The following is a 7,253-nucleotide window of genomic DNA, read 5'->3' on the forward strand; positions in this document are numbered from 1 at the left end:
ATATTATCAATTTTTTATTTTCCTGTGTATAGAACTCTCAGAGTGGGCGCAAGTCGCTCAGAGGGCCAGCATGGACCTGAATGGTAGTTGTAAATTAATGTCATTGGAGTTCATTAATCTCCTCTGCACCCAGCACTCGCCAGTTAATTTTACAGGGTTTGCTTGTATCTTTGTATATTATGATGTAGTCTATTGTATTTAGATGGTATTTCTCCTCCAAGAATGCGTTGGAGGTGGAAAAGTGTGCCATGATTTTCCGGTTCTGGTACAATCATGCTTGACTTTTATGTATAAACGAACCAGAACAAAAACAAAGGAAAAAAAAAAAGGTTTACCATGAGTAATCCAAAATTCTATATATGTGATCAATGGTTAATTTTTTATTTCAATGGGTAAAGGTTTTCAGTTTACATGTTTTACTTCTTTTAATGATAAATTAAATTACAAATTGATGTATATACAGACATGCTTCTTACTCTGGTCTGGAATTCCCACATCTTTTGACATACAACAAACCCCTAGGATTCATCGTCATTTCAAGGTCTAAAATCCCCCAAGAATAGTGTTCTTGTGTACAAAAGTTCTGGAAAACAATTCTTACTCGGACTCGTCCTCTCAAACTGCCAAAAAAATCATCTTCATGTTAAATTTTGTTGAATAGGATTGCCATGACTTCACTTCAATCTCGTCTCTGGTAACTTGCGCTGGGAAAGAATTTTGAAAATCCAGAAAGTTACTAATGCTATGATGATATAACAATAGTTCCAGTATCTGCTGCAATTCATTACATATAGGCTTCAGCCGATAATTCAATTGAACTTGTTCTTATGGTTGCGGTTGACAAGTTCCAGAACACCATTGCCACGGCTTTGGAGATTTCTCTTTTCAAGTCACAACGCTCCGATACATTTACTTCTGCCTGTGTTGAATGAGGCCTTGATTCTTAATCATATTTGCAGGGACTTCAATTTTTTTCTCCCTGTAGAGTAACAACAATTTTTAACCAGTAAGGAAAAACAAAAATTATTTCACAGATTTTAATAATCAGGACATTGACCAAACCGAAAGCTAATTTTCCATATGTATTATAGAATAACTGTAGGCAAAACGGTGTATTTACTTAAAAAGAATGCTTTGACGTTTATATGTAGTATGTACCATTGAAGCAGTTCGAAAATTTCTGTTAAAAAAGTAACAGAAACTCTGCATGAACAGTGAAAACATAATGAAAAATAATTTTACCAGAGTATAAATTAAGTATGAGATTATGAATGGAAAAAAGCCTTACATGATTCCAAACTCTGGGACAATATTAATGGAGAGGAACGATGTACAAAGTTTGGTTACAGAGAAATAGACAATCTTCTTGCACCTTAATGTTGGTGGCAAGGGTTTACATATACATCCTCTGTTCAGTGCCGCATCTTGCTGTGACTGCAACATCCTTCTGGCTTCTGCCTTTTCTCTATATGGCAAGGGTATACAATTTACATCTGCAGCATCTTTCTGGCTTCTGCCTTTTCTCTATCTCTTTGTCGCTGTTTCTTCACCTGAGAAACGCTATCTCCTTGTCTAAGAAACATTGATTCAATACTGCAGAATTAATGTTTCTTGCTTCTTTCCAGTTATTTTCACATGGCTCTCTAACATGTGGGTTATGGATCTCTGATCTGAGGTTTGCACTTCCAAGGTACAAATGCTTTGATACCAAAATTTTCTGTTTTACCCGTAGAAAGAAAATTGTCACAAATGGTTTTAAAATATTTTAAAATCAATACATTGCCCCAGTATGAATGCTATTTCCATTTATAATAGAATAATTGCAGGCGAAACGGTGTGCTTTCTTGGAAAAATACTGTAACATTTATCTGTGACATTAAAAGCCGCCACAACCAGCAATATTTGAACAGACAACTCTGCTAAAACAGTGACAAAAACCCTGCATGAACAGTGAAAACGTAACAGCCAAATAAAAAAAGGGCGTTGCCTAATGAGTTCACAAATTTTGTTGCAAAATTATTTTTGATGGAATTTACTTTTCTTTTTTTAATATAGCTATAAGAATGTTTAAATAGTTTTTAGGGTGGAAGTGGATTCAGCACCATCAAAAAATTTAGAGCATTCAAAATCTTAAACTTCTGTAACTTAGATTTCTTAAAATTTCTACTCAATTTTAATCAAAATCTCACCCAAATTTGTGGATTCAGCATCATCAAAAACCCTAGAGTACTCAAAAACTAAACTTCTGTAACTTAGATTTCCTAAAATTTTTACTTCACTTTAATCAAAATCTTACCCAAATTTCTAGTATTTTCTAAACAAAATTGCTGCTCGTTAAATTACTCTAAACACATCCAAAATATAATGAAACACAAGATCATAAATATCATGAAACACAAGATCATACGCTGAAAAAAACCTTGGGTATTTAAATACTCCAGGACTATATACTGCTATATACTACTAATAGGATAAGAATGATTTACAAAGAAATAGTCTTTTTGCACCCTACTGTTGGTGGCAAGGGTTTACAATGTATATACTATGTTCAGAGCTGTGTCTCGCTGTCAATGCATATGTTTCCGGTTTGTCTTTACTTCCTCCTGTCTCCCCCTCCAACGCTGCTGGAGAAACTCTGATAAATATTGCTGAGTTAATGTTTGCCCCTCCTTTACAGTTTTTCACATACGCATACGACCTGTGGTTTGTTGATCTCGGTTCTGGTCTTTACACTCCCATGATGCGGATGTTTTGATACCAAAATCATATGTTTAAATATCTGACGTGTGGGTCATGGATCTCTGTTCTGAGTTTGGCATTTCCAGGATGTAAGTGCTTTCATACTGAAATTATCTGTTTTAACCCATGTGTTATCAGCAAATAATTGGCTGGCATATCCATGTTTTATTAGCAAATACTTGGCTGGGATATCGCTGGCCAACTCGGGAACAAATTAAGGAAAGACTCGACTAATAGCAAAAAAAACTAAACAATACCTTCTTCTTCTTTTTGACATAAAAGATAATTTATGACATTTCCAAAACATAGAAGTTATAAAACAATAGTTTACACAAGAATTCATAACATCATTTCATAAAATAAGATCATATAAATATGAGATAGGATCATATAATACAATTTATATTTGTATTTAAATTTTTTAAAAGTAAATTGAAAAATGATTTTATAAACAAAATCACTGGATAGCAATAATTTGCGAGTTTTTTTTATGATTCATAACATAATTAGAAAATCAACCCGTCTAGATTCATTTTAAGTGGATTTACTAAGTTCTACTCTGGATTTTTTGAGATATAAATTTTTTTTAGAATGAAAAGAGATTTGATCTTTCTGTAGATCGGAGTTCAGTTGGATCTAAGTTGGTTTAATTTCCTTCTTTAAATAGGTTATATTCGACATGAATACCATGGGCCAATACCATGAATCTAGGCTGGTTTAATTTCTCGTTTTAAATAGGTTATATTCCACATAAATACCATGGGTCAATACCATAGATTCTCAATACCATGGGTCATTTTTATTTTTATTTTTATATGGTTATTTTTATTTTGTTATTATTATTTTTATTTTTTTATAATGTTTACATTACATTTATCTTTTTATTTAAATTACTTAATTTATTTTTATATAATTTCACCTAGTCAAAATGTGAAACATTAATAAGTTATGGTATTGGCCCTCGGTATTATAAAAAAAACTTATTTGCAAGTTAATAATACCTATGGTAAAATGTGGGTGAATATATATGGTCAAAAATCTTGTTATATTTGTAAGTTTTTTTTGTAAGAATTAAATTTTTATGTGCTTATTAATTAAAATTAAATATGGCTACGGAATCATTTTTTTACACCACTACATCTCCCCAATACTTTTTGCTTTTAGATTTAATTTAAATTGTGTTATAAAATAAAATTAAACTAAAATATTTAAAAAATTGTGGACATACAATCTTTCTTACATCTAACGCCTCTACATCTCCCTAACCAAAACTAGACAATGTCTCCATGTGCAATGCCATGTCTAATGCATCCACATGAACCAAAAATAGACAATGTCTCCATGTGCAATGCCATGTCTAATGCGTCCAGAGGACCCCTAGAATAAGCCCTCGAAGAACCAATGCCAACACCAATGGGTTGAAACAACAACTATGAAGCAGGTGTGTTTGGAATTTCCATTTGAGAAAATGGCATACTAGAGGGATCCTATGTCTCCTCATCAAGCCAACTCAAATCATCAGCGAGCAAATCCTCCACAATCCATTCCGACTCTAGATCAATGTCATGCAATACAATTGGATCTAAATTCTTTGGACACATTGGTTTACTGAGCAAATGAAGGTTGTAATGGATGTAGACCAATTTCTGCAACTACACATGCTCCAACCTGTTACACTTTTTGCTATGGATGCGCTCAAACATTGACTAATTGTGCCCACATCTTGAAGTGCTACAAGGCTGGCTTAGAACTCGGATTGCAAATTTTTGCAATTATGGTGCCTCAAACCCATAATCTATCCACCAATTGGCTGTAAAAACAACAAAAATGTTTAGAGTGTTGCCAATTGTAATGTCAAACTTAAAGAATTTGTATAATTTAAAAAAAAATCTTACACGTCATTTTCTTGTCCCTAAGTCATATTGTTGAGCTAAATCCAATCATGTCAAATGCTTACTTTTACATGTCTCATTGCAATTTGGTTGTCTTGAATTTCTTGGCATGGGAACATCCTCTCAATGCATATTATGACATCATCACCCCAGAATATTTGGAATATTTTTTAATATTAGACCCCTCATTATACAATAGGCTTGGATTTAGATATGCTCTCATTGCATGCAACGGTAAATGTAGCTTCATGTCTTATCTAGAATTAACAATTTTTCATATAGGGAGATAATTAAATGAATTCCCGTTATATAAATCCTTGATAGCCTCTTTGGCCCTGTCGATGCCCTCATAAATGTAGCCCATTGGAGGCTTGTCTCCATTAATGAACCTCAAGATTTTCACAAGGGCCTCAATTAAGCTAACAATTTCCTACAAGTCTTCTTTGAAGAGAGACACCTTCACAACCATGGCATCTTGTTTTGTGCTATCTTTCCAAAATAGACATTGTTGGCTACAAAACATCCGTCTCAAAGCTTGGTACTCATTCAAAAGGCTTTAGAGGGAGAGGAAATTAGTGGTAAATTGTGTGATAGTGGGTCGACTGAGCTCACCCTTTGTGACTTCTCTCATAAGACTTGGTTATTTGTTTGCACTCTGCAACAACATCTTGCACCCATGACAACTTCCCGATGTCCTCCAAAATCAAGTCTATGCAATGGGTAGCACATGGGCTCCAAAAGATGGTAGGATATTTTTTGGTTGGCATTATTCCAGATGCCACATAATTTGCAGCATTGTTTTTTATTACTTGAACAACATTATTTACACCGACTTCCTCCACAACCTCCGACAACATTAAAAAAATCAGATTTGCATCCTTTACATGTGAAGATGCATCAATGGACTTTGGGAACATGGTTCCTTTAGAGCAAGCAACAATAAAGTTGATGAAATTGTTCTACCTTTTGATCTGTCCACCCAAAGACATAATTGTGCATCCAATGGTTTTCCATGAGTTTTTAATGCTCTCCAACAGTGTCGTAACACATTCAAACTCCTCATTAAGGTCTTTCTCCCTAATTGAATTTTAAGAAAATACTAAACCAACACATGCAATTGCATCTACCATGAACTAAAAGAAAGGTGACTTTGGATAGTAAATGAGAGGCTATTATAATACCAAAACCTCCTTCTCCTTCTTTGTCATGGATCTTTGTTCCTGGCTTCAGCATTTCAGGATGCACATGATTTAATACCAAACTATCTGTTTTAACTAGTGAAAATAAATTTTCACCATGGTTTTAACATATTTTAGAAATCAACACACTGCCACCTCTTGAATGTATGTTATTTCCATAAAAGTTAAATATACCAGTCAAATAAAATAATTGTAGGCAAAATGGTGTGTTTTCTTGGGAAAATGTTGTGGCATTTATGTGTGCTACTAAAAGCTTCCACAACTGACAATATCAGCGCAAACAATTCTACTGCAGCCTAAAAAAGTGTTGTGCGTGAAGAGTATAAATTGAACAGCAAACTACATGAATCCACCCCATATATTAAGCACAAGACTATACTGGAGAAAGCACTGCTCGGATTTAAAAACTCAAGGACTATATTAATGGAGAGCAACATGAGTTATAGGGTTTGGCTACAAAGAAATATACAATCTACTTACAATGAGATGTTAGCAGCAAGGGTTTACAATGCACATCCTCTGTTCAATGTCAATGTCGTGCTTTGCACTGACTGCATCAGCATTCCAGCCTTTGCCTTTTCCCCAACACTGCTGAAAGTAGGGTTTGTCATTGCATTTTCTTTTCTACTCCAAAAATGGGACTGACCAAGGAGGGCTTCCCTTAAGCGAAAGAGCTTTAGCTTTATAGCTTATTCTTGACAGACTCTAGCAGATTTTTAAACGTTCCAGAGGTTGTTTCGAATGGAGAGACAGAGCATTTGTTTGTCGAGCCCCACGGAGGAGCGCCCTCACATCCCTCGGAAAGAAGGCTTCCTCTGATCAAAAAATTCTGGTGCATAAACTATAGCGTGCTTCATCTAGTAATCTTTATCCACAACAAACAAACACTTTATTCCCTTGATAAATCATGAAGCTTGATGCGACGGATGGTAACCATTGTTATATATATTAAATAATTCAAATTTTAATATGTTTCAAATTATTATTCAAATATCGAAGTTTGACGATTATAGATGTTATAGTTTTTGATTTCTTATTAATTCTAGCAAATCTTTGATTTTTTTTGAAGAAGAAAAACATGTTGGTTTATTTAATATATCAGTTCATTTTCCACAATATGGTTTACATATTTCACAATAAATTTCTGAGTAAAAGCAAGTGTTTATAAAATATGCCAAATGTCAAAGAGTTTTTATAGTGAAAAATAGATCTAATAACATTTTCATCATCTATACATCCATTTATAATCTTATCAAAATGCCTTGTGAAAAGTATTAGCAAACAAACCCAATAAAGCAGAAATAGAAACATAAAGCTAGGGGAGGGGGATTGCACCCTGATCTCTAGTTATGTCATTCTCTAAGTGAATGTAGTGCATTTAACCATATTCGTCAGAGAGGCCTTTCTTGGATAGTGAATCTGC

General features: G+C 34.0%; 1 long non-coding RNA gene across 1 annotated transcript; it reads right to left on the reverse strand.

Annotated features, from left to right (window-relative positions):
- Nucleotides 1–360: 360 nt before the first annotated feature.
- LOC149188468 (uncharacterized) lies at nucleotides 361–6,687 on the reverse strand. Its single transcript, XR_016256287.1, has 3 exons — nucleotides 6,311–6,687; nucleotides 1,289–1,717; nucleotides 361–979 (listed from the first exon to the last, which is right to left on the reverse strand). It is a non-coding gene; the product is annotated as an uncharacterized LOC149188468 (long non-coding RNA).
- Between the last annotated feature and the right edge of the window lie 566 nt (nucleotides 6,688–7,253).

This window comes from Pinus tabuliformis, chromosome 3_1 (assembly GCF_031772625.1).
Source record: "Pinus tabuliformis cultivar Carrire ecotype Pingquan chromosome 3_1, CPIR1, whole genome shotgun sequence".
NCBI lineage: Eukaryota > Viridiplantae > Streptophyta > Pinopsida > Pinales > Pinaceae > Pinus > Pinus tabuliformis.